Below are 27150 nucleotides of genomic sequence, written 5' to 3'. Positions count from 1 at the left end.
ACAATTAAGGGGGGTGTTTGTGGTAGCGAGGGCTCATTAGCATCACAACACATGGACATGGCCGTGAAAACGAGAGTGGCAGAAGGAGTCTCATTACGGAGCACCGCTGTGCTTACGCCGGGCCACATGCAGGCAGATTGGCCGTCACGAGAGAGACAGAGAGAGAGAACTACCGGCTCTAACTCACACAAACACCGATAAGGATATGCTCGCACACACGTAAGTAGCCATGGATGCACAAACACCTATGGTTATGGGTACAGATACAACAAATATGCACACACACACACACATTCAGATATACAGCTTGTAATGTTTGCTGGCACAAAGGAAAACAAATGCTAGCCCCTGCCTGCTCTCATCCAATTTCAGCTTAATTAAGAGGGGAATTAACTTTGATCTGCCTCAGTGTAGTAGGATCTTGGTTGGAGCCTGTAGAAAAGCTCAAACCCATAAGTATTCTTCAGCCTCACCCTCAAAGTCAGACCCAGATTGTTTTCCATTCATTCCACACTGTTTGAAGTCAATACAGATAAGAGCAGGAAAGATTCTATAAGGACTACCTGAGCCTTCCTCGTTAGCTAGATCTAACAAACTCCTGGCAGCGAGCCACTGTGTGTGGCTCTCCACACTAATGGCATAAGCAGAACAAAAGATCAAAGGCTTTGGGATGGCCCTTTATTTTAGTGGTCCCAGTCACTGGCTCTTAGTCCTTGGTACAGTGGGTTAATGATGCTCCAAAGCATAGGCTTTGAAAGAGGGCATAGTAGATTTTTTTCCCTCTATGTGAGGTTTGAGTATATTATATATGCAAGGATTTGCTCTGCAGACAGCACGTTTGGGCTTTATGTCATATTCAATTAAAGTATATAATTTACAGACTAGAGCATCAAAAAATACTTTGTCTTGCCCTTTAAAAACAAATTCATCATGAACAAAAACAATATTTACAATTATCTCTGATCTCTCCACTGGCAGGAAGTCATTTTCAACTTTATTTTTTTCAGAGAAATGTGACTTAGATCTTTACTCTGTTTAAGCAATACACTTGCACTCATTGGGTCTTGTGCACAGCCGTTTAAAAGAAAACTCTGTTTCACGGAGGGTGTACAGACCACTGATTGATTCGTCCCATGTGAACAGCTTGGTGAATCCTGTTTGGTCTTAAACTAAATTCACAATGTAGGAAATGTGTGATATGCGTATTAAAGAGCAGGTGAGCAACGGGCACAGAGAGACAGATGGTGGTTATGACTTTATTGATACAAGTTTGCACATGTTTAACTCAGCAGACACTCCCTGACAACATGGACCAGCATCTTTTCCTTCCAGTGCTCAATGGACCTCGGTACTATGGACTATGTATTCCCCAGAAGAACACCAGCAGAGAGCGGCAGTTGCAGCGCCTCTCTCCTTCTCCGTTGCAGCTTTTCTTTCCTGTTGAGGTGTTGAAAAGCTTCCTCTTCCTGCCACCATCTCCCTCTGTTTCCATCCATCTCAGGGGAACGCTAGATCTGTCTATCAGCACAGCCCTCCAGGCCACAGAAGGGTGGGACAGCGGGATGGGTGTGTGGGAGTGGGGTTCTGACTGACAGCACTGATAATCACCGTAATAGGTGCAGGGAGAGGGAAGTGGGAGGTAAGCAGCTGCTTCCTAAATGCCACCACCAGCGCCTTCCACTCAGGTGATGCTGTTCGCAGAGAGTGAGGGACAGGAAGGAGTGAGGGAGTAAAAAAACCATAAGAAGGAGAGAGGAAGGATAACAGGAAGGAATGCTTAGGAGTGCTGGCAAGACGTGTAGTCAGAGAAGACAAACCTCATTCATCTTCCTCCAGCCTGACTGTCAAATATCTGCTCTGAAGGAATTAAACTCTAAATATTTTTTTTTCTTTTTGCTTGCCTTCTTAGGTTGAACTGGGTCTGACCCTGTAGATGTTATTTCCTGTAAAGCCCATAGAGACATTGCGCCTCATGCAGGAAACAATATATTTCCTCTTTTTATTTTTTTCTCTCCGTATCCACGATTTGTTATTATTTTGTTAGTACCCATTGATTTCTGGGATTCACCAACGCTTTCTTTTTTTTTTTTTGCTCTTCTCTTAGGTAACATAAAATTTTGCGAATGAGAGCACTCTTACCAAGATAAGAAAAAACATCTTGTTTTACAGTCCACAAATTGCTTGTCCAACGCAAGGAAACAAGTTTTTAAATTTGAGGAACAAAAAAAAAAGCATGAATATAATGTAATCAAATTTAGATTATTAAATATTTTAGAGTAAATTCATGGGCTAAAGAAATACTATTGGTCCATTGATCCCAATTAAGACTATAAAAACCCTTGGATGATATTGCATGCATTCAGCTTCTGAATGGCTTACATGATTATAGATGCTTTGGCCTCCTCCTGTCCTCCAGTTGTCATCATGGAGCACTACATATGGGAAAAATATAATGGTTTGTGGCTTGTAAGTTACATTCAGGACATATAGGACAAACATTGTTTGTTTATATTTTTTTTAGCAGGGACAATGCACAATACATGCATTGTACCAGATATAGCTAAAAGCTCATTTTCATCTGTAGTCCCTGGGCGGAGGCCACTCGTGATACACAGGTTACAGAGATGAAAGATCGCAACATATTGCGTAACATGTTAACCCTGCATAATTTTAATTTATTTCTGTAATTACTTATCATTATGACATATTACTACATTTTCTTGCCTACTTCACTATAAACAGATTTATAAACTTATATTTATTTGCTGCAGGTTCAGGGTTGAAACTGTGATCTTCACACCAACCAGGACCCATCTTAATACAGTAACTTTTAGTAAGTATGCTGTGGAGAATAAGAGCATGAATAGAATTGTTCTATAGTTTAGACACCACACAGTTTGAGTGTCTGACACTTTGAGGACAGAAGGAAATTTGCTAATGGCATTTCTTGGAAAAAAAAACTCTTCCTTTCATGGGCTTAATGTATTTATTTTTTCTCTTTATTCTACCTTCATCATTATTTTTCTGTCATTCTCTTCTTCTGTGTCCCTCTGTTTTTGTAGCTTCTCATTTTCTATTTAATATCTGCTCATTACACTGAATAAATGAAAAAATAATTCTGTGCAGCACATGTTGAATATGGCAGTTATCTTTAAAAACACAGCTGTGAAGGTACAGATATGCCTGCACGGAGCAACTAGAATGTGCTCTGGGCCTTTGAACTACAAGCACAGCTAATCATATTTTGTCCGCACCACTGCCAGGGCCTGATCAGTGTTTATACAATACAAAAGTGCTGTTAAGTCTCTTAGTGTTTTTCTGACTGTTTGGATGTCTCTTTTCTCCAGCAAATGGAGGGACATCAAATTGACTGGCTTCCAATTTAATTCTGTGTTTTACATTCATCTGATTTACTTTCATTTTAGAAAAAAAAACTATATTAGAAAATGACATTTTGAATCACACCTTTGTGTGGTTGTTTTGTTGTTTTGTCCCGATCCATGCTCCAGCTCCAGTACCTGTCCTAATTAATGAAAACATAACCTGTCACTGCCATACCTTTACTTTTTACCTAGCTACATAAACGGAAAACATACAGTACTTCCTCCATTGTCACTAAATATGGCTTTGGACATAAATCATGGACTATAGAATTGACTAATGCATATGACAGCAACCGGAGGAGGAATCGGCACAGTGGTGAATAAAATAACGTTATATTCTGTAAGTCTATAAAGCAAAATCAAAAGTGAGGAAACCATGAGGGGGAATTAAATGTAACAGAGAGAATCACAGATGGCGCTAGTTGCCAATAGCTGTCAGCTAAATGAGTTGTTTGTCTGAAGCTAGCGTTTCTAACAATTAGTCCTACTTGAAATGCCTCGACCAACCAGTTACACCTGTGAAGCAGGCTGTATAGCACCTGCTCTGTCTAAACAAAGCAAAATGCCATGAAAAATTATCTTCCATAATGATATGTTCGGTCCTCTGCGGGTTAAGACAAACTTTACAACTCTTGAGCTTAGAAGAGTTTTGTTTCTCTTTAACATTTTTTTTTAGCATTTATCCACTAATATTTGAAAAAGAAATCAATCCTAGAAGACGTTATTTAAAATTCCTCAAATAATTCTACCACTGGACAATTTGGTCATCAAGCTTAACAGCTGCTTTAATTTTGACCATGCAAATACCAAGGCAATGTTTGCAATGTTTGGGGCTTTGCTCTATGTTATGTAGCCCATATCTTCAAAATGCTATATGGGGCTTTTATTACCTGGTTAAAAATATTTTGCTTTGTCCTCTAAAACAATAGTCAAGCTATAAACATCTGCTGGTGACTTCATTCAAATTTCAGTGGACCAGACTGACACATGTGTCACATCAGTAATCCACAAGGCCTGCTGCAGTATCTGGTTGAATGTATTAACTTTGATGATTAGCAAAGAGAGTGAGAGGAAGAGAGAGAGAGTATGTGTACTTTTTGTGCATGACATGACATGTCCAAAATAGCTTTTGGTTACATGGCACTGTCCTATGAAAATCAAAGCCTTCTGGATCCCTCGGTTCCTCTCCTTGCCTGCCCTGTTTTATTAAAATTTCCTCACAGTATTGCCCACTTTCATTCTTACTTCAAACTTGTTATCCCTGTCTTTTTGAATTTAATTTGCATCCATTTAGAAATAGATGAGATGCCAGCTCTCACTATCTGTTTTTTGTTTCTAAGTGATGGGCAACTCTCAGCCCCAATTTCTCTTCTTTATCCAGTAGTGATTAGTCTAGCCAAATAGCTGGAATTAGCAATGTAAAAATCTGCTTATCCACTGCCAGCTGGAGCAGATGCTCAAATTAAGCATCGGTGCCAGATTTTCGACTGGCATGATGCTAAGCTGGAAGGCCGACGCTGAGGAGGGAGCGAGGAGAAAACAAGAAAACAGGTTGAAAAGCGGGAGAGGGAAAATGTGAGAGAGAAACAAAGAGAAAGACAGAATAAGAGAGAGAGAGAGAGAGGGTAAGGGAGAGTGAGCATGGGAATAAGAAATGGCAAATTCTTTAGTTTCAGCCAATTAGGCTGAGAAGCCACTGGTAATTAACTCTCGAGGGACCCACTGAACAGTCATGCACCTCGTTTACATAATGAGGATGAGAGGAGAGGCTCTTTTCCTCCTCTTTCTCTTTCTCCCTGCTTCTCTCTTGCTCTCTGTCTTTGGCCTGTTGAACCAAAGCAGAACAGCACTTCCTTCTATTCCTTATGACCAGTTTCAAACACCTCCCACTGACCCGGTATACCACGACATGTATTCAGGGGGATTTGACTCATGGAAGTGACAGGAAATGGTGTTTTTTACTTCAGATTGTTTGTTAAATCGACATCAAAGATGAAGATTGATCATCCTCTGGCACTTAGCCACATATATTAGACATGCCTCTGAAATGGACTTGTTTTCTACTCCTCCCAGAGTTCCAAACTCTCCGCATATACAGCAGAGAGTTTGATCATGTAAATTTATGATAATCCCGTTGACTTTCTCCTTCTGGCCTTTGCCCCACTCCAATACCTTACATTTCCTCCTTCCCAGATACGGAAAGTGATGGACTCAGACTTAAGTCCAGAAGCCTTTTGCTTCACTGGAAAGATTCAGAATATGAAAGTAAATGGCCAAGTGTTGAAGGGCATACTTCTACTTCTCCATAGCTACAGGTTAAAGGGGCACTTTCCCCCTTTAACACACTGAATACCCTGAAATCTTTCAACTACAAATTCTTTTATCTACTCTTCGGGCCACCACCGCCCCAAATTGTATTTTCTCCTTGGCTATTAAGATTAAAGGATTTTTACTAGGTCTCGAACTTCATTATATATTTAGTCTGCAACTCTTTGTTATGAAATTCAAACTCAGTACACAAATTCATCAACCTGGAAACCTGGTTTTCCCAGCAGTAACTGCTGGTAAGTCTTGAGTGTACAAACATCATTGAGCTGTAATTAACACAATCAGGATTTGGTGTGCTCTGGTGACACAAGGGTGGAGAGGTGCTTCCAATACATTCAAGTGTCATTCCAGAGCAAAAACACACATGCACACACACACACAAGGAAGGGGTATGTGATGCACATGAGTTTAAACCAGACGCAGAAATAATTGTAACTACAAAGATATCCCTGAGCCGCAAGACGAGAAAAGTTTGTAACGGTTTCTCTTTCACTCTTTAAAAACAATTTATTTCATTTTGTATCTTCTTTCCCGCACGAGGTTGAATGTAGCTCAGGGGTAGCATGAATGTAATGTAACAGGAAGAAATTCATATCTTCAGGTTGTGTGTTTTCCCCTTTGCTGCCTTATTTTTCCTCTTCCTTTGATGGCATAGTTGGGATAAAAGCGCTAAGATCACTTCCTCTTTTATTAAAGGAGGCTTAATTTAATTAGCTTGCACTGCGTGAGTCTGCTATCAGGCCCTTCTGTTCCCATACCCAAGGTTTCTGACGCTCTGAGCAAGAGAAGGGAAGAAAGAGGGGAAACTGTCGGGTGGTCTCCAAGGAGGAAGTGTCCTTTTAATCAGACTTCTGCTAAGATCCCATTACCATCTCCTAAGAGAGTTGGAGGACAACACATAGACAGATGGACATACAGTAAAGAAAGATGAAAAATATATTCAAGAATATGCAACATTCAGGACAACTAGATCAGAGGAAGCTTTGAAGGGATAGTGTGGACAAAAAGGGCCTCAACTGTACAGAAATAATAATACTGTATAGTACAACTATAACTGTACTGCATCTCCACAACAATTTTTATTTATCCATTGAACTTTTCTTTGGATGTTTACTCGAATTTTCTTGCCAACACAGAAATATGTATGAATAATCTTATAAGTATTGGATTTATGTTCATGGCAGTAATGTAAAACATAAACACAAACATTAAGGAATTTCTTTTTTATGAGACTATGTATGCAATCATGCACCTATTTCCTTACTGATCTAAGAGTAGAATATTTAAGGATAAAGTGCTGAGCTCCTGCAGATAGATATACATCTCTGTTGACCTTTGAGAAAACCCTTATGTATTAAAAAGAAAGGAAATATAGGGATGTACACTGTTCATCATATGTAACAGTGTTGTGCTTTTGAGTAGGACTGAGTAAAGTATTGACTATAGCCATATATATATATATCAGAAACATCCAAAATAGTTGTAGATTACATTCAAGAAAACAATACTGTATATGACAAAAAGACAGAAAACCTCCACACATATGCATTATAGTTTTCTATTGACATACACTGACAATTTTGTTATCGTCAGGCGTAACAGTTACTGACTTTCAAAATCAAAACAATTAATTAAAGCAAGCACATTTTGTAAATTCAGATTTATTTACAGTATAGCTTTTTGTCCACAGTTGTCCATAGCCTCAGTCAAAATGCATGTTCAGTGTAAAGGCTTTATAAGATATGTCTAATACCTTAAAGCACAAAGCTTTTTTTTCTTTCTTGATGGGGAAGGTCTTGTGGGGATGACCATTTTAGGTCATATTTAGGTCATACTCTGTCTTCCTCTATACTTGCCAGCTTTGCAGAGAAATAACAAATTTGACTAACACGTGTGCGAAAAAAGTGATTGCATCAATTATGCTTGCCCTGTGAATATTAATGCGTATCAGGATCAAGGGTCCACGCTGTGAGGGAATGGGCAGCCTGATTCTGTCACCACATGGACAGCTATTAGAATACATGGCCTCATGATTGTCACTCTTAGACCTTAAACTGGGCCAAAGAGTTTACATCATCAGGACTGTACAGAGATACTTGGCCTTCTTATCATGATACTATTGCTACAGTGCTGCAGCAGGAGACAAATTCAGGTCAGCCTATTGAAGGTGTGAAACTGTAATAACAACATATATATTCAATTATTGTGAAAAATGAAAGAAGTGTACAGGAATTATTATCCTATGTTTTCAAAACAAATCTGGAAATTTATAGTTAATTTTTATTTAAACCAAATATCATTTTCAATTCAAGTGCACTGCACTTTAAACTGTTCTCTTATTTACCTACCCATTTAAACTCATTTGGTTTTTCTCACTTGGTCTGTAACTGGAAGATTTTCTGAGCCTTGCTTGTTGCATGCATAGCACATTTAATTCTTGCAACAGAAAACACACCAATGTTTGGATGCATGGGGACATAAAATCCATGTGAAAATCAGTTTAAACCTTTCTGCTACAATGACTGTCATACCACTTTCCTCAAGAGAGCAAAAGAGCATAAATGTTTGTGGAAATATTGGTTGTAGTTCCACTGAACAAGTAGACATTTCCGGATGTCACAGGAGACCAGAGCAGTATGTCAGTATGGCTTCGATGTTAGCAAACCGGTTTGTGTTCCACGAGTTACATCATGCTTGAATGGACTTATTTGGGACTTCGGGTGTGAGCGGTGGCCAAGTTGTCAGTTTTAAAGCTATACTGCACCAACAAACGTTTCAACCTAATTTAATGGCAAATCTCTGCAGTAACAAAATAAGCTCTGTTATTTGTTGGAAATATTGTTATCTGGTGTTTGCTCTTCGAGAAAATATAAACATTATAATTGGTGTTAAGGGGTAGTCTCCCTTCCAGTTTTAACCTTCTTTCTGTTCCAATATACAGTACTTCAGTCTCATACTCTGTCTGATGTCTTTGTCTCTGTTCCCTATATGATTTTAGAATGGAAATTATGAGAGAAATAAAATTCATGCACACCTTCTCACTATATGACTATGCCAATGCTAGAGACCATTCTGCAACCTTTGCATTTTGTCTAGGAGTTATTGATCGTTAATGAGTGTGAATGTCTCCTCCAAGCGATGTCATTAAAGGACACCAAATCCTAGTTGTGTTCATTAAAACTTAATGGAATGAGGATTAAACAAAGAAAAACAAAAGAAATCTTTGGCCCTCATTATAGGATAGTGTTAGGAAAATATGGTTTTCAAGTTAATTAGACATTTTATATACTTAGCCAAGAGAATATACTGTGGTTAAAAAGTTTAATGTTATATCCAGATATCTAATAAATATAAGACAGCTGAGAATACATTTGTTACTGAAGAATACATTTCAAGCAAGGAACCATTCAGTGTGCAGTTTAATTACAAGTGCTACAGTACTATTGTTTAATGATAGAATAATGAAACAGAAAGGTGTATACTTCACCTAAAGCCACTGTCACCACTGTCACCACCACCACTGTATCACCTCACAGAGTTTTACACTTCACCAGGGAACCACACATGGATTCCCACTCTCTCCCTCAGTAAAGTCCGCTCTGTGAATGCCTGGAGGACGTCAATAAGGCCACTAATGCCTGGTTTATGCTCATCTCCGTCACCACTTTCAAAACAATCAGCTCATATCCTTCAAAGACACAATCCAGAAGTACGGAGTTGGGAAACATCCTTTCCTTGAATACCTATAGCTTAAATCCATAATTAAATCAAATCCAAAATCAACATAACTGACAATGCACTTGAGCCTTCCAAATTAATTGATCACATTCTTAAAAACAAAATGAACCTGTAATCTTTACAAAATGTATTTCCACTGTAGACAACTCTGTAACTGTCATGGTTTTGGGTTTGTGTTCTGTTATTTCCTGTTTTATTTAGAAATAGTCTCCTTCCCTCATGTGTCTTTTAGTTTTGCTTCCTGTCTCTGATTGATTTGATTGTTTTCACCTGTGTCTCGTTGTGTCCCTAACCTAAGTATATTTCAGTCTATGTCCTGCTTGTGTTCAGTTGTTGGTTCGTTGTTGTATCTCTGTCAAGGACCCTGGTTTCTTATACCTGTGAGTTCTGTATTCTTTGTTTCCCTGGTACGTTGCCTGTCTGTGGATTTTGCCTGTTCACTGTTTGATTTGTTTTGGACTGCTTACCTGCTGAGAGTTGCTTTTGCCTGTCAATTCAGTGTAAGCCTTTTTTTGTTAATAAATTATTGATCTGCACCAGCTCTAGCTGCTAGTCTGCGTTTGGGTCCTATTCCATTGTATTCCCTCTTTCCCGGCTTGACTAATTATAACAGTGACACTTCTAACCACAAAATGGAACTGTGATTTATACATCACTCCCAACTGACTTCTGGATACAAGTTTGTAAAAACACCTAGAAATACAAACCTACAACACCATTTAATATAAAACCATCCACTGAACACATTACCCATTATAAAACGTATAGAATGGGACTATCCAGCACAGATTCCTGTTCACAACGCACCACAGATAATTTACCTTAATGTTGTTTTGGCGTGCCAACAAGTTCACATCTTTCAGATAATTGTGACTTTTCCATTGAACTGCACAATCCCCCCCATCCCAACCCTGCTGTTGACTTGGTGACATCTCACTCCACCCAAATACAGGAAAGGTTTATTAATTTCTCTAACTATAGCCAAGAACGCAAATCTTCTGAACTGGAAAACTAAAATTTCACTACACATCAATCACTGGATCAATCTCCTCAGCGTATATGACCATGGAAAAACCTATTCCCATTCCTAAAATTAATTAAACAAACAGTAATAATAGCCCATCAATACACACACACACACACGTGTATATATATGGTACCACAATCTGTGTAAAACTTCCCCCCCATCGCCACTGCATCTTAATTATTTTCCCATAATTTGAAGGGAGAGAAAGAAGTAAGGAAAATTATTAGTATTATTATTATTATTATAATTATTATTATTATTAATAATAATAATTAACAATCATCTATCCAAACAAAATTTGCTGGCCGCTGCTGCCCTGGGGCATAGTTTTGGTTGCACTTAGCTCCTCTACTGGTCTGGAAAATCAAGCAGGAGAATCCCTAGTCCATCCTCCAAGAAAGGGGGGGAAAAAATAATACGCCACCACAGCGTGGTAAGAATAACTATATTATCATTATTATCATTGTTGTTGTTGCGAAATATATTTATTATTACTGCTCCCATACACATATTCCTTACTCCATACACTTACCTGTCCAGTCTCACACATAATAATTCCCACACATATCACTGCCTCCCACAAACACATGCACACACATACGTAACTCAGCCCTCCATAGCCCTTTTGTCTGTTTCAATTACATTACAGTTAAACACATAATTTCACCAATAAAAAGTAAAAAGAAAAACAGAGGTGTGAACTACTGAAAGTGATCTGTATATTGTAGGTTCCTCATCGTCTCAATTTGCTCCAATAAAGCTGGCCTATCTGTGTCACCCTGCTAACCCGTCACTGATGCATGGTAACACTTAAAGTAACAAATCTCCAGTGTTATTGGATGGGCTGCAAGCAATTTTATTTCCTTTGGTGAAACACGCATAGTGTTCCTATAGTGTGATATGAACAGCTCCCTGCACCTGTGGGACACTATGACACTGGCCAGAAATCTGTTTCTGGGTTTCAGTGTTTAATTCCCCATCCCTGTCAGCTCTGCAGCCCTACATGTTCACCTCTCCAGGAATCAGCATCAGGAGGTCAGCATCTCATACTAAACATACGTTATAGCCAGTGGTCATGTTTATACATAGATACAGACATTTCTGTTCTTAACCCACTTCTTTAAAGTGGCTAGAATCAAGATTTTTATATTAACAATGGATCACATACCACATGTATATGAAAGGGGTTACTTGTTTTAATGCACCAGCAGAGAATGGTCAGCCAACTGCAGTTCCCCCCAGCTCTATAGCATCTTGTTTTGTTTTTTTGGTTTACTCCCAGTGCTCTCATAGCTTGCAAATCATTTTAATACTTTACCACTGGTGGGCTGTTATATTGGACAGAACTTAACAGGTTGATAATTCATTCAAAGAAACAGACTCAGGGTGTCACAAGTGTGTGTATGTAAACTGCTTAAACTAAACTGCTATCATGCTTCAGTCTGGTTCTGGTATGAACTGCAGTCCAATTCAGTTTGGTTGAAAATGGTTATCTACCAGCCATGTCATGAACACTGTATGCTTCTTGTACGTCTTTCTTTAAAGGGCAAGAGATTTTGTTTTATACTGCTGTTTGTCTTCTCCAAGTGACTTGACTTTTTCAGCTAAAGAGTGCCTCTATCCTTTCTCCTCTATATCACTCTCTCTCTCTGTGCTTTCAGACACCATGGAGGCCCGAGGGCATTCTGTCAGATAGACGCTACTCCAGCGTTTTGTCTTTCTGATGTCTTATGAATGCTGAGCTCCACAGCAGGTGCTGTGTTTTTCAAGATGAGATGACGAGGCTGATAGATTCAATTTCTTTTTTTGCCAGCGGACAGCTCAAAGCCCTTATGCGGTTTTGTCTCGAAATCTCTTAAGTTAAATGAGTTGACCTTTGTACTGGCTGTGAGGCTGCGAACGTTGCCATGTGAAGTCACACAGCAGTGAATGATGCTTGTTGTGTGAGTTATCACCGCGGATAGGAAACGGGTTGCTTGAATGTGAGGCCGTGGGTGCGCAAAATGTGCGAGCTTTATCCAGACCCTAAAACACTCTAACCTTTTTGAGGCATTATGAGGAGGAACAAAAGGAATACATGAGCTCTTTTTCCCGCCGGGATAAAGAAAATCTTACTTACGACAAACTTTTCACCTCATCCAGCAGCATCAATCAGATTTTTGGAAACAAATCAGAATCGGAAAAAAGTGATGTTTCTGAGCTGTGTCCTGTATTCTCAACATCAGAAGAGTGTGTGGCAGGTTCAGAAGTATAAGAATACTTCCACACCATCACTATTATCATAAAGGACAGGATGACTTCCTCATTATCATCAAAGTTAACATGTCTGTCTTGTGAACTATTACAAGATTCTCTACTGTCCCTCTTCTACTTTATTGTGTATGTGATAAATACAGTAAACAATCATGAATTACTTTTTCAAGTGGCATGTTAACACAATTTATAGATGTCATTCTCTTTGACTAAACTTTGATAAATGAAGATATGATGCACCATAGAGATTCATTCATGGTGATTTACAGATTTCTATATTTCACTTTAATGGCCTCTGTGACCAGTTGGTAGAATTTGCTGTGTTTCTGTGACTGTAATTTGCTGTGCTGCTTCATGTTTGCTGTGCATTCATTAATATGGGAGATGAACCTCAGAAGCTGCGGCCTGTATGGCTCTCTGTGTTTAATGAGAGCTGGCCTGAGAAAAGAAACAGAGGCAGGCATACTGTAGACCTGCCCACATGCGTAACACCAGTACAGTATGTTTGTGTGCATGCATGCTATCACATGTACTTGTTTACCCTGTATGAATACATGGTTCTTATGTGCAGCTGTGTTATGTGTGTGTGTTTGGTTTATCTGTCCCTGAGGAGTGTAGGTTCAGATGCCAGATAATTCTGAGGAAGGTCTTTGCTCCAATGTACAATGGCTGGGTCAGAGTGTACTGAAGTTGTCTGTTACTAATCAATAACAAACAAGATTTTACCTCAAAAGAAAGTAAAGCAGTAAATGCAACAAAGTGGATAGAGTGGACAAACTACCTTTTGGGGGATAAACTGCCACAGTACATTTAACGATTATAGATGTAGCATTTTAAATATAAATAAATAATTCTGAGAGAAGTTAATATAATTCAATTGTCATGAAGCCTCTGCTGGCATCAAGAGTTTCCGGCAATGACATTCTCTTCAGTAACACAAAGAAAAGACAGTATTAACTTTTATTTTAATCTGAAACTTCTGACGCCACCAGCATCTCTATTGACTTGTCATGTATTTCAAAATGCAAGTGAAAGTGCTGAAAAATAATGATTTATGGGTTCTTGGATAATGTGTGAGCGCTGAGGTTACCTCATGATTATTTTGTAGTTTGAGGAAGAATGGTGGTGAGGGATTCAGGTTGCTGAAGCAGGTCTGACTTTGGATAGATACTGAATAGGCACAGTACAGTTACATCTAGCTAATACAGCTAGCCTACATAGGTGGGATTTCTCTGAAGTGAGAATTCCAATAAAAAAAGGACTTTTCTTGCTGTGAATGCTTTGCTATTTTGGCACAGCAACTTATTGTCTTTTTTTACTTGAAGTAGCAGTTTTTTATCCTCCAACTCTCCAACATAAAAAGATTCAAAAGCACAAAACACAAGGTTACTCCTTTCTTCACAAGTATACTGCAATAATTGAATGTGGTGTAAGGAATAAGAATTATCTGCTGAAAAAGTTGATGGCTTAATTCAGAGTAATTAAAAAGCCAGTAGATACTACATGGAATAATAATATAGAAAATAATACAATACAATTTGAGTTTATTAATCCCCTTAGGATAATACCATCTCAGGATGCAGCTGATGCAAGTACAGGATAGGTTGACATGGGGTAGTGAAATAAAATGGCAGTAAAATTATATATAGCATTATCAAAAACTTTACTTGATAAATCAATGTTCATGTTCCACGGTGCCATTTAAACAGGTGAATGGTCTCAGCCTGCTGGTAATGGCCGCTTAGCTATATAGACATCATTTCAGCGGGAGAATTTCAAGCTGTGAGTGAACTTGGAGGGGACTGTTATGTGATGCTGAATGCTTTGTAGGCAACCTATTGCTACCAAAATGAGGCCAGACTTCTCAGAAGCACACCTGTGATCTCAGATCAGGCCAGGTTCAACAAAAATGTTCCTGAAACTTTACAAATGCTTCAAAAACCGGCAGATGATGTCAGGCTGTGAGGTTAGTGGCATATGAATGTGTAATTCAAGACCTTAACACACTCCTGATTTCTTCACTTTTTACCGCTCTCTTTATATTTACTTCTGCTTTCTCTTTAGCTTTTGCACTGCCAGTCCAGTATGGTATGAGTTATTGATTATTTCAGCTACCACTTGCTCTCTACTGCTTTCTCCTTGTCTCTTTTTTTTCTCTCTCTATCGCTTTCTTACCAGGCAGGTCAGGGTCGTATAAACACCAGCGGTGTAGCTTAGTGTTTACTTAAGACACTGATTGCCACAGTTCAATAGCTACAACACACAGGTCTTAAAATTGGCGGGAGGAAAGTTGGCATGCTCTCTGTCTGCAGCTTGAAAAGGAAAGATTACTGTGGTTTCTGTGACTGTTTTCCAACTCACTGACAAAATCTGCCTTCATCCTTTTTTCACTATATTTTGTTTCATTCTTTGTAATTAATCTCTACATGCATGTTTTTTATTATCATGTTAGCTGATGGATAGTTTTCATGCATTAGTTCAAAAGTACTGTTTTTTGTTATTGCCTACATACGAAGGAAGTCAGTTTGAATGGCTGAGTGGGTTGAAACACCTATTCAGGCTGAAACAGAGATGGACACTGGATACATAATTTGTCAATAATAGAAACTGTGCAAAAATACTATTTTGTCGCATCTGTCACTGTTTGAGATTTGTCAATCATCGACATTGCAAATGCAGAGTTTTAATATGTGTGCATGCATGTATTTGTAAGATGCTTCATTGGCACAGGATCAAGTTACCTGCACCACTGAGCATTAGAATCCGCCTCATTACCTGCAAGCAGCAGAACATGAACACAATGAATGCAAAAACAGATTTTCCTGATCATTGACTTCTGCAGAAAGCAGCTATTCCATGTGCCTAACCTAAGTTGATAAACTGTGGGAATGTTTAACATATGTGCTAATTTGGATACATTTTCATGCCATTTACCTCTACAGTTTGAGTGACATGCCTTACATTTAATTCGCTTAGAAATTATTCTGCATCTGTAGTGCTTATTTTTCTTTCCACCTGGCCATTTCATTCTACCTTTGTTTTGACTGAATTCTGCTCAGACAGTGTGAGAAGTTAAACAAGCTTTTTCTCGTGCTATTTTCTCTTCTAATTTCTATTGCATAATGCTTATAATAGTACAAGCATATAGAGTACATGTGTGTAGACAAGTTAACTCACACTGGTGCACACACATACACAAATATGCAAGTACAAATACATACTCTGTTTCTCATACCCTTGTTTATTGTGCCTGTCCGTAACTTGCACTTGCTGGAACCGGCAGCAGCTGCCAGCTGACATAAAGCTGCAGTAAGAAGTCTCTTCATTGTGCCTTTATGACCACTGTAAAGATATGCTCAGCTTTGCCTCATCCTATCTTACTCAACCGCCTGCGGCAGTGTAGAGCAAGCTGGCTGTGCCTGTGAGTCCACACAGTTGGCATCCAAAAGTTTTCTGCCAGCTGCAGTGCTCAAAAACAACAGAAATAAGAAAAGAATAAAGACGGAAAATTCCCAAAGGTAGGGCACTAAAACAGTGAAGATATACTATATAAGAAATATAGCCACCTGGACAGCTGATTAAAAACCTTGAACCCATTCAGTGCAATAATATAAAAAAAAAAGCCCACCTGGGATGAGATGTTATAGGGACAGCAGGCTTGTACAAGAGATGCATAAGGACACAGAGAATGAACCATCATTTAATCAGTGTGCGAGTTATACCAGAGGCCAAACTCACCATCATGCAGAATGACTGCCTTTACAGACTGCTATGCCAACACGTCTGGCAGTTTCATTCCTAACAGCCAGGCACACAAAATAATAGGCTGAGTTGGCCAACAGTTATGATGACATTTCCTCAATTGCAGGCACACTCGACTGAGTGTCTTGAGTTGTTTGTCACCTAGCTTGGGATGCAGCAGCCCTCCTTGAGCACCCTGTTAGCCCCTCCTGGATAAAACTCATTATCCCAGTCTGCTGCTCTTCAGGAAACTCATTATCCTATCCATCACCAGCGAACTCTCAGACAACAGGATGAATATGCCCTCTCATCATTTAATTAGATAGCTTTGCCTATAGTTTGTGGGAGAGCACAACAGCAGCCCACACTGTTATATCAGCTGTAATTATCTATCTAATATGGCATCTTTAGTTTGACATCTGATACTACTGTTGGTTATCATTGACTCCCTATTTGGAGTTTGCACACTCATACCTTCTGACAGTAATATTGCAAGTCTGTCTGGTAGAGAGCTAGATGGTTTTGACTCAGTCCTTGTCCTTCTTGCCCCTGTCTCAGTCTATTAATCTCTGTACTGACTGGACACTGAGTGCATGGAAATGAGGCCTTAATGAAAGTCAAGAAGCATTGTGAAGGGCACTGTACATCTAACCATCCAGCAGGCTATCTACTTTTGTAGATAGAATAACTTCCCAGCTGAAGGAGACAGAAAAAAGTAGAAAGATTTGACCACTATCACAGTTATTCTTGATGTTTCCCCCAAATAACCTAACCGTGCTTTTCATCTAGCTGTGTTGAAGACCAGTAAACACATGAGGCTAGGCAGGGGCTCCAACCTGACCTTTGCCAGAGCATTGCTAGGGCTTAACGCTGGCTATGAGTGATCCTGGGTTGCATTACAACCTATAATGAACTGTGACCACAAGTCGTTGGGTAGATGGATGGCTTCTGGTTTCTCAGCCCCCATCGCCTCCCACCACTTCACTTTCTCCCTCTTCTATTCTATCCCCCCATTCATCGTTCCTCTGCCAAACGGATGTCTAATGACAATGGAGGGCCCTTGGACGAGTTGGAGAATAGATTATTGACTGGGACCAGAGATTTACACTGGAGCCACGGGGCCAGGCGGCCCCAGCAGAGATAAATGGGACATGTAATTGAGTTTGGTCACTCAGTTGTGTTTGAGTGGCTGAGGCCGGTGTTGTACCCATGGTGGTGCTGGGTGGATGGTGGTACTTGCCGGGGCTTGAGAGGCGTGGAGGTTTATGAGCCATACAAAGTGGCAGTTGAGGGTCAGACAGAGGGCAGTTGTACACTTGAGTTGTATAGATGTCAGGACATTGTGGCAAAAGATGGAAAAGGGGAGAAGAAAATGTGGCTTATAGATCTCAACAGATCATATTAAGAACAGAGGATTCATTCAGGACAGTGACAGGACTGGAATTTTGAAACGTGATGAAGTGCCCTACGGTGACTTGTTTAGATATATAAGAAGAATGTTCATGTGCATACCAAAACCACTGAACAGCATACATTTAGGTTCATTTTGACTTCATACACAACAAATTAAACCTAAAGTAAAACAACAGGAAAACAAAGTCTTTTGCATAAAAAAGGTTTCTAGCCAGTTTGAATTAAAGAAAATATATCGCATGCTTAAAATAAGTCAAGAATCAGGTCAGACACCAAATCAGTCAATAAAAATGAACAATGAAATGCAGATAGACCTACTTTTTACAGTAGATATAAAGTATAGATTTTTTTTCAGTACTACTGAAATAGGTGGTTGAAAGAATTGCTTGTTTTTCCCCCCTTTTTTAAAAAAAAGGGCCAATAACTCCAATTCATCTTGATTCTTAAAAACAACTTGAGGAGATCTCAACAAATAGCTGGTGAAGACCAATGCAGTCAAAACATCATTTACTGCAGCAAATTTAGCAAAGGACAAATGTTGCAAGGAATTTAGTTTGATTATTATTTTTATTTTCCCTGCCTGTGTCAGTTGGACAGAGAAAGCCCCTCTTCTGTGTCATCATCATCCTCTACAACACTGCCAGATCAGTGAAGATACACTTTGCTTTTACTCTGGTATGGGGTTCAGTCAGGACTGGAAGAGATGCACTGTTACCACAGTAACCGGTGCCCTGGCAGCAGTGTGTGTGTGTGTGTGTGTGTGTGTGTGTCTGTGAGAGTAGGGGCAGAGACTGTTTGGGTAGAGACTTGGTTGGGGAAGGATGGAGGAGCATAACAATAAGCTCAGTCACCTCTTTCCCCACCAGTCCTACCACATGCATCACTTAAGGAGTGCAATGATTTGACCTCTGACACTATACACCTATAGACTTCTTTGTATTAAGTGCTTTTTAAGCTTCATTACAATTTAATGATATTTTAGAATTTGACACGGTGAATTAATCACTTTGTTTAATATATGCAGTTTATAACATACATGAGTCTTTTACGGCATGGGATTGAATATCCATGCTGCTATATGATATCACACCTACATCAGCAGTGGGGGAATCCTATTCTGCTGTCAAATTTTGTTTTTACCTCTGATTGGCTGACTATTTGTAGAGTATCAAAGGAAGCTTACCATATGAAAACATACGTGATGTAATGTGTCTCCTTTGGCCCTGTTAGCTGTGTCACCTGGCATATGTGTGCGCTAGCATGTGTGTGCTACGGATATGAGAGAAAGGATTATCTGCCGGCCTACTGAGACCATATGAGCACACCCTGTCTCTAAAAACTACTCCCTTCTCCCCTAACACTTTTTAAGTAATGGCATATGTATGAATTCTTTCATAAAACAGATACACATTTTCTGTTGTTGTTTTACAAACACTCTTTTGTCTTTGCAGTGTAACTATCCTGCAAAAGCAGCATACAGTATTGTAATCATGAAAAAAGCCTATTGATATTCAATAAAATCCACATTAATGATGTACGCCTTTTTCGCAAATTGTTGCATTAAGCATAATGAGTGATCGTAAGCTGGCTCTCAACAAAACCATTTTCTCAGGCTCTAATACCAGCCAAAAGGATGAATATTGCAATAATTTTGTTCTTGGTCTCAGCTTTCCCACAGGACTGTGCTAGGCTGGATGGAGGCCAGGCTTAGACATGTGACTACAAGTCCCAAGTGTTATTACTCACCTAGATCCTCAATGGCCTGCTTGGACAGTTGCCCAAGCAATTGGACAGAATGCTGAAGCCTCTATAGAGGCTTACAAAAGCATCCTAAAATCCCTCAGTGGCTATGTTGGGAGACAAACACTCCAGACAGCTTTTATGTATGGTTACCTGTACCACCAAGGCAAACAAAGTTAAAAGGTCAGAAGAAAGAGAATGACAACATGCAGCCCCATTCACAAACGCATCAAAGCAGATTGCAGTCATTATATTGTATATAACCATATAGCTGGAGGACCATGGGCACCAGCCCAAACCAGGTTTAATTTCCATACTTGCAAATGGTTACAAAAAGTCCAAGTGGTTAAGTATCATCTGTCTCTCATATACTGATCGAGAGGCACAATGCTAACACCATAGGAAAGCCTCTATGTGCACATAGAGTAAATGACTAGATGTATGTAATTACTGTATGTGCTGTGTACTGCTGTTTCTTTCATGGGATGTTAACCATTTTCTACAAAACATTTTTTAAGTCTTACACAGTTTGCCTCACAACTAGTTGCCTGTTGTCTGCTTCTTGTCTGAATATGAATTTCCAAATGGCATCGCTGGAAAAAACAGATACCTGTGAAGCTAAACGTAAACAATAAGTTTTACTAACTTCACAGAAAAAGAAAGTGAATATTCACTAAAAACACAATGTTGTTTTGTAGCTTTTAAACAGCTGTTAGCTTTTACACAGCTGTGAGATGTAAAGCACAATTGGTAACTCTTACTTGTTAAACTGTGACGGAAAGTAACAAATTACAATTAATTTGCTTACTGTAACAAAGTTGTTTTATTGAGTATGTTTATAATGCTTTTTCCAAGTTTGAAATCTGTAATTGTACTGTTACTTTAAAGTTTTTTATTTATTCAATACTTTGTTACATTGTAAGTTACATCCATTATTAGGTAATAAAAGTCACATGAGTCATGATAAACTGCGTAAAAAAGTGGAGCAGAAAACAGGGGCCAAATGAACACCTACAGAACAACCATCTGAGGTCTTATATAAATGAGCTACTTCTTACTTTAGTTAAAACCTTCATTAATTCAACGAGCTGGAAACACATTGACATATTATCACCTTGTAAAGTTAATATGGTGAATGTCTTAGCAAACAGTTTCCCATTTACACATCCAGCAGACACTGAGCTCTTTGACCTCTGTTTTGGTCTCCACCATCTCCTTAGAAAAACTTGTGGCTCCTTAGTTGCGCACTTCGTCTGCCGTTTGATGCTAGGCACATAGCATACATGGGTTTATCAGAGCTTCTTTGCTGAAAACAGCTGCCTGTCGCTGCTGGAAACAAGATAAATGAGAGTAAACTAAAAGAGTAAAGTTGTGGGCCGTAAAATAAAAACAATGAGCTGAAAGATACTAAAATGTTCCATAGAGCTGAGGGGAACTGCAGAGTAGGTGATATTACTCTGTGGGTTCAGAACTATCAGCAATGCCTTTCATATTATACTTATTTAATCCATAGTTGATAAAAATGATTGAATAGAGCACCTTCAAGTAGATTTTTGTGCAAATCATTTTTCTGTTACTTAAGGTTTTAATTTTTTTTAAGTAACTACTTTTAGTAAGTAAAACATTTTAGTACTCTCTTCACCTGTTTCATCTGTTTGTTTGTTCACCACTGAGCCTTTAATCACAAGCTGCTGGTTGTGCATTAGTTAGAAGCACCACTGTGCTTTTTCCAACAAAGGGTCTATTAAGTCCACTGTGTGCGTGTGTGTTTGCACATCCCTCGATGTACTGTATATATAAGACAGAAATAGTTTTGTGACTGCATGAACATGGCCTCACAGTCAGCGACAGTGGATTCCTTTGTGCTTTATCCTTTTGTGGGTCATGTGAGTGTGTATATATCCTTTCCATCTGGGGATTTCTATTCAGATGTCCGAGGTGGTGTTTTGGCTTTTTTTTTTCTTCAGTGCCCACCTTTCTTGGCAATTGTACTCAAATAGATACTCTTAGATTCTTTGCTTACTCGTTATAACTGCTGTACATATTTCTTTCAATTAATATGTTCTATAATTTCCATACATATTGTTTCTGTTGTTTTAACATGTGTTTGTTTAAATTAATTCATGCATGTTGAGTGCTTATGTTGAGTGGGAACTAGGGTGCATATGTGTTGCACACGGACATTTTTGAGGGATGCAATAGGAAAGAACGGACTTTTGGTGAGAGGTTGGTGTCTCTGCATGTGAATTTAAGTTGTGAAGAAGTTGCAAAGAAGACAAGATGTTTTTTATTTTTGTATTTTGATCGGGGCATTTAAAGAACTCATTCCCCCTTGGTTATATGCAGCCAGCGAGGTATGTAAAGTATGTTTGTGTTTCCCGAGTGTATTTGTATAGAGTTTTGCAATATATGTGAATGTGTTTATGTTTTACATTGTCATACTGTAGTTTGACGGTGGATTTCATTGACGGTGAACGTGATAGCGGAGAAAAGAAAGAGAAAGGCAATAAATCCATCAGTATCCAGACCCATGGCGTCGTTTATTTCCCGGAGGGAGTGATACTCGTCATCTGCTGTGGGTTGACTTCTTCAGACAAGTCCATCTTGTGAACCCTGTGAGACATGAGTGCATCGGTTTTAGGCTTGAAGAGGAGGCCAATAAGCTGTCAACTGAATGAAGAGAATACTGTACAGTTACAACTTCATTTTGATGTAATGTAATTGGTTTGTACAAAAAGTGAGTCCAAGGAAAGTCATGATGGGACATATTTTAAATTAAACACAGCAGTAAAATTGACAATGACTTGGCCTTTCCAGTGCTGGATGTGTAGACCCCTTAATCAGGGCTTACACCACTGACATCCTAAAGCACTACCACAGTCAAATGTGCTGGTGGATGTGAGTTGAATGAATAAAATAGTGAATGAGGTGTTAAAGTAAACGTGTCTGTCGGAAACCTTGCACAGGCCACAAGTAGCAAGAGATTTTCTAAAAATGAAGTGTGTGCATGCGTGTATGTTTGCAAAAAACATCCTGGCACTTCCTTTTAATGCCTACCAGCAACCAAATTAGCCTTATTTATTTCAGCCCTAATGCTGTGGTTAACAACTTAACAGCTACAGTTTTAGTTACAATGCAAACAGCAATAGCTGCACCATCAAGGGACTCTGTGTTATTTATGAGTTGTGATTCAGTGTGAGGAGTGGCTCTCAGGATGCATATAAGTTATCCTCACTTCCTGCTTATTGGGTCCAATAAGACACCAAGGCCTGATTTATTCGTTCATCACAATTCTCACACTTCTCATGCACAAATCCTCCATTCTCCTCTGCAGCCAATTTGCAGTCATTTCAACTTGTTAATTTTGATACCTCTTAACAGAGATGATACTGGATATTAGTAGGACAAGAATGGGGGGATGTGGTACTGGAGTTGCACCTTGAAATTAACCTGCATCCTACATGCATACAAAAATGCATCAGCCTTGAAAAAAAAGTTTAAGAAGTCTCTCAGATTGCAAGTAGTAACCCCTTTTTACAGAGGCCGTTTGTTTAATAATATTGACCAGTTTCAGACGCGGCTGACTTTTAATGAACTGCGAACCAGCACTATAGAAATTCAAGTCAATACTGGGAAATATGTAATTAAACATGATGAGGCTTTTATTTGTGAATTGAGCTGCGCTGTGCATAGAGATTTAAGAGGGGGATGAGAGAGCCAATAAGTGCAGACAGAGACATGGCCTAGCTAGATGGATAGCCTTGCAGAGGTTTTCCTACATTGACTTAATGCTTTGGATGAATACTGCTGCAGACAAGACTGGTACTCCTAAGTAATGCTAAGGTTGTTTTTTTTTATTCCCTCAATAATTAAATATATTTTATTGTTGGGTTATATTAATACATACTGGTGCTTGTAGTCAATAGATGTGCTGACTATGGTTTAGTGCTTAAATGATATTACCAAATCGTGTCAGCTGGCTAGTTTATGTGCAGTCTATAAACACTCATCTCACATTTTCAGTGTTTACTGGCATTGACCATACTCATAGTAATTATGAGACGTTTCATAGCCCCCTTCTTTTGGCAGCATGTGATCAAGAGTCATTTCAATCCCTTAAAAATATCAAAGAAATTATTTCCATCAGTCTTTTTGGTCTCATAATTCATAATTCTTGCATCATGTTCCAAATGGGATCAGTAGTGGCCATCACCTGCAGGTGTATTAGTTCCAACACAGAAAAAAGGATCTTTACCTTCTTTTTATCTGATTGTGGAAAAGGCTCCTAGATTCCCTGATACACAAACCGACAAGTGGAGTGTGTTGACTGGTGTGGTGACAGTATTCAATAAATATCCTAGTACTACATTTTCCATGGTCTTTCATTCTATTTCTCTGAAGATTGCCTTCATAAAATTTAAATATTCATCATTGTGGACCGTGGAATATTTAAAAAATACAGTGGCACAGAGATTTGCCTTTAGATGTTCTCTGATGTAAATCAAAAGGACTGAAACCCCTCAGCATTTCACATCTCAGGAAGCAGAGCAAAATAAGCTCATCCTCTTTTCTACAGCATCCTCACTTTGCACAAAGGCCGGAATCTAAGAAGAGTAACAAATATGCTCTCCCGTTTCCCTTCCATAGCATAGTCTGTTTTATCCTCTCATCTAGCAGACGGGACCTCATTTGGCGGAGTTAGAAGCGCTTTGTCCTTAGAACTATAGTCAGAGCTCTTCACCAGGTGGTTTTATAACTGCCTCACCAAGGTGATTAAATTGGTCTCAGATATAACTCCTCTTGTCAGTGTCTCATTTACAGTTCTAGTACCTAGCTAGTGCTGGTTACTCAACTAAATAAGCTTATTTCTTATTCGCAGCTGTGAGCTGATAGGGGATCCTGCAGCATGCCCTCATGGTACATGTACAGCACATGCATGGGTGTGGTTGTAAAAGTAATGGTTCAGTGAACAGTGGATAAAAAATGTACTGTATGAGCACGTAACGGCTGCTTTGATATATTAAAATGTTGATGGTACAATTGTATTTCTTACAATGTCTCTAGGGCAACACACACAAGCAGGCTAAGATTCAGACCAACTGTTTTTGGTTCTCATTGGATTTAGATATTTAAAGGAAGAGGCAACACAGCTGGTAAAATTATGCCAATGCGAACATGTTGCCAGGGCAAAGAAGACCCTAATTGATGTCTTACTTGGCTTGTCCTGGCAGCATGTCTATTAGATTCACACCATTTATCATCACAATCTGGCCTCAGATCCACGAGGTCTTGCAGACTGCTGAAGTGTGAGTGGCCATACAGATTAATGTTGCAATAAAGACGTAGTAAATATATGATGGTACTTGTAGAGAAAAAGAAACACTCACATTTCACTCATCACTCATTTAAATATTTCTAATAATTTCATTGTCAGGGAAACCGAGGCATTATGGTTGATTTGATAACATTACACTGGAAATGATCTCTTGGAGGTCACAGACATTAAACAAAGAGTTGTACTGACCTTGTTGCCATGTTAATTTGAGTCTGGTGGGTATTGTTGTAAGAGCGATTAAAGATTTGTCGATATAAAAATCGTCTATACCATCAGCAGCTCACTTGGAATTTCTGAAAATGTATTTTGAGGATATCATGTCTAATGAGCAAGACACCCTGTATGACTTTAAACCACATCAGATCCAAAAATCATCCCACACCTTGATCCAAGCACACTGTCCCCCCGTCAAACAATAATTCCTGCCAATATGGACCTCTGCTCTATCTGCTCTTCAGAGGGCATGGAGGCAGCCCAGTGAGATCATTGCTCAGTGCAAAAGCTGGGAAGATGTTATAATGATTTTAACAGATCCCAGCTGAGCAGAGAGTGCAGTAGGTGTATCATTTTGGACAGAGTCTGGCACTCTCCCTCTGACTGCCTTTGTGTCCAGCTCCCTCGGGAAACAGAAGAGTGCATTTCATGCCAAAACACTCCAACTAAAGAGGCTAAAGCCGATATGGATCTCGGTGTCTGTTACAGTGTCAAGCTGCTCTGCTGTGTTGCCAACTGAGAGCTGATGGCATCTCTCAGGCACATCCACTTGTATAAATGCTCTATCATCATATCCATCTGCGAGTCACACTGTCATTACTTGATGCTGTTCCAGGGTCTTTTGCTTTACCAGCAGCAAGAGGGAATCAATAGTGCATCATTCTCACTTTATTGTTTGCTTGGTAAACTGTACAGGGCAAACATGCTTTGTGCATCAGTTACAATACGTGTAAAATGATGTGGAAAGCTTGAAAATCTGTTTTCAGGTAGAGTGGTTGTACTTCCCTCGCTAGTCACCACTTTGTGATTCCCATCAGTGAGTCTTGGTCAAGTCTTGGTCTAAATTTAGACCATCTTTGAGCCTCAGTGGTTTCCAGGTTGCTTATTCCCAGATTAGCTCTGTCACAGAATATACAATCTGTCACCACTCACAGTTCATAAGTCTGCATGTGTTGTGTTCTTGTATTTATTGTATATAGTTGAGAGGAAATTATCTTCACAAGGAGAGGAAGATGTGGCACACTCTTCATTGTCAGGATGTGGGAGTCCAGCATGACATTTTGGCAGGGCCTCTCTCTACTCAAAGGGCTTAGTTTGTACTTTGATCAGTGTAATATTAGAATTAGCATAACGGGCTCAGCATGGTCCCCGTGCCAAACAGCACACCGTCTCCACTGCGGCTGTGTGCGGACTGTCTGCAACAATCACTGTGTACATACTCAGACAAGTTGCATTCTCATCCCCACAAGAGTTACCATTGCTTTCCGACACTTCAGTGGGCATTGTGGAGAAATCTAAAGCAAGCACAGTGGAAGACCACTCGTGAAGTTGACAAAAGCAGGGAAAAGCTGCATTTGATGTCTCTTTGATAAAACTTTCACAATAGTTGCATGTTGCCACTGTGCACCACTTTTGTTTTTGTTTTCCTCCACTTTCCTTCTCGTTCTTCTCTGCCTTAAAAATACGAAGACAGGGGGCTGAGAGGCTTAGACCAGGTCCGTGTGCAAACTGCAATTCCAAAATTGTGGAGGTTAGTGGTTACACACACAAGTTTGCACAGTCCAGTGCAAGAACTATCTAGTGGACCTTGTAGGTGTAAGTTAGTGGTAAGGCTTTAAGTTATGCTACAATAAGGTTTTAATGGTTAATTGTCTTTGAAGGTCCTCACCAGTATAGGAATTCAAATGTGTGTGCGGTTGTTTTTATAAATGTGCATGTGTGAATGTGTGTGGGAATCCTATAGGGAAGACAAGATTCACCAGAATCACTTTGTGATGCTGATATGAATCCAGATACAATCTTCCTCCATCAAATTCAAAGCTTTTTTCCTCTCTCCCTCTCTCTGAACACTCAGTGGATGTGGTTTGTAATCTGTCTCGGGGGAAACCGCAGGAGTTTGCTCAAACCCCATCTGTTTAGCTAGCGAGTAAACCCGATGAATGAGATTCTCTGGTGTCTCATGCTTACTGAGATAAGCA

At 39.4% G+C, this 27150-nt stretch overlaps 1 protein-coding gene and 1 long non-coding RNA gene across 3 annotated transcripts in view; both read left to right on the top strand.

Annotated features, from left to right (window-relative positions):
• Window positions 1-27150, top strand: part of LOC122885592 (receptor tyrosine-protein kinase erbB-4-like) — a 329729-nt gene that overhangs the window by 20405 nt on the left and 282174 nt on the right. The gene's annotated exons all lie outside the window — the stretch shown is intronic.
• Window positions 21674-22150, top strand: LOC122885593. Its single transcript, XR_006380144.1, has 2 exons — window positions 21674-21977; window positions 22071-22150. It is a non-coding gene; the product is annotated as an uncharacterized LOC122885593 (long non-coding RNA).

This window comes from Siniperca chuatsi, linkage group LG12, assembly GCF_020085105.1.
Source record: "Siniperca chuatsi isolate FFG_IHB_CAS linkage group LG12, ASM2008510v1, whole genome shotgun sequence".
In the NCBI taxonomy this organism is placed as follows: Eukaryota; Metazoa; Chordata; class Actinopteri; order Centrarchiformes; family Sinipercidae; genus Siniperca; species Siniperca chuatsi.
Note: the sequence above shows the minus strand (reverse complement) of the source record. Positions and strands in the feature narration are given on the sequence as shown.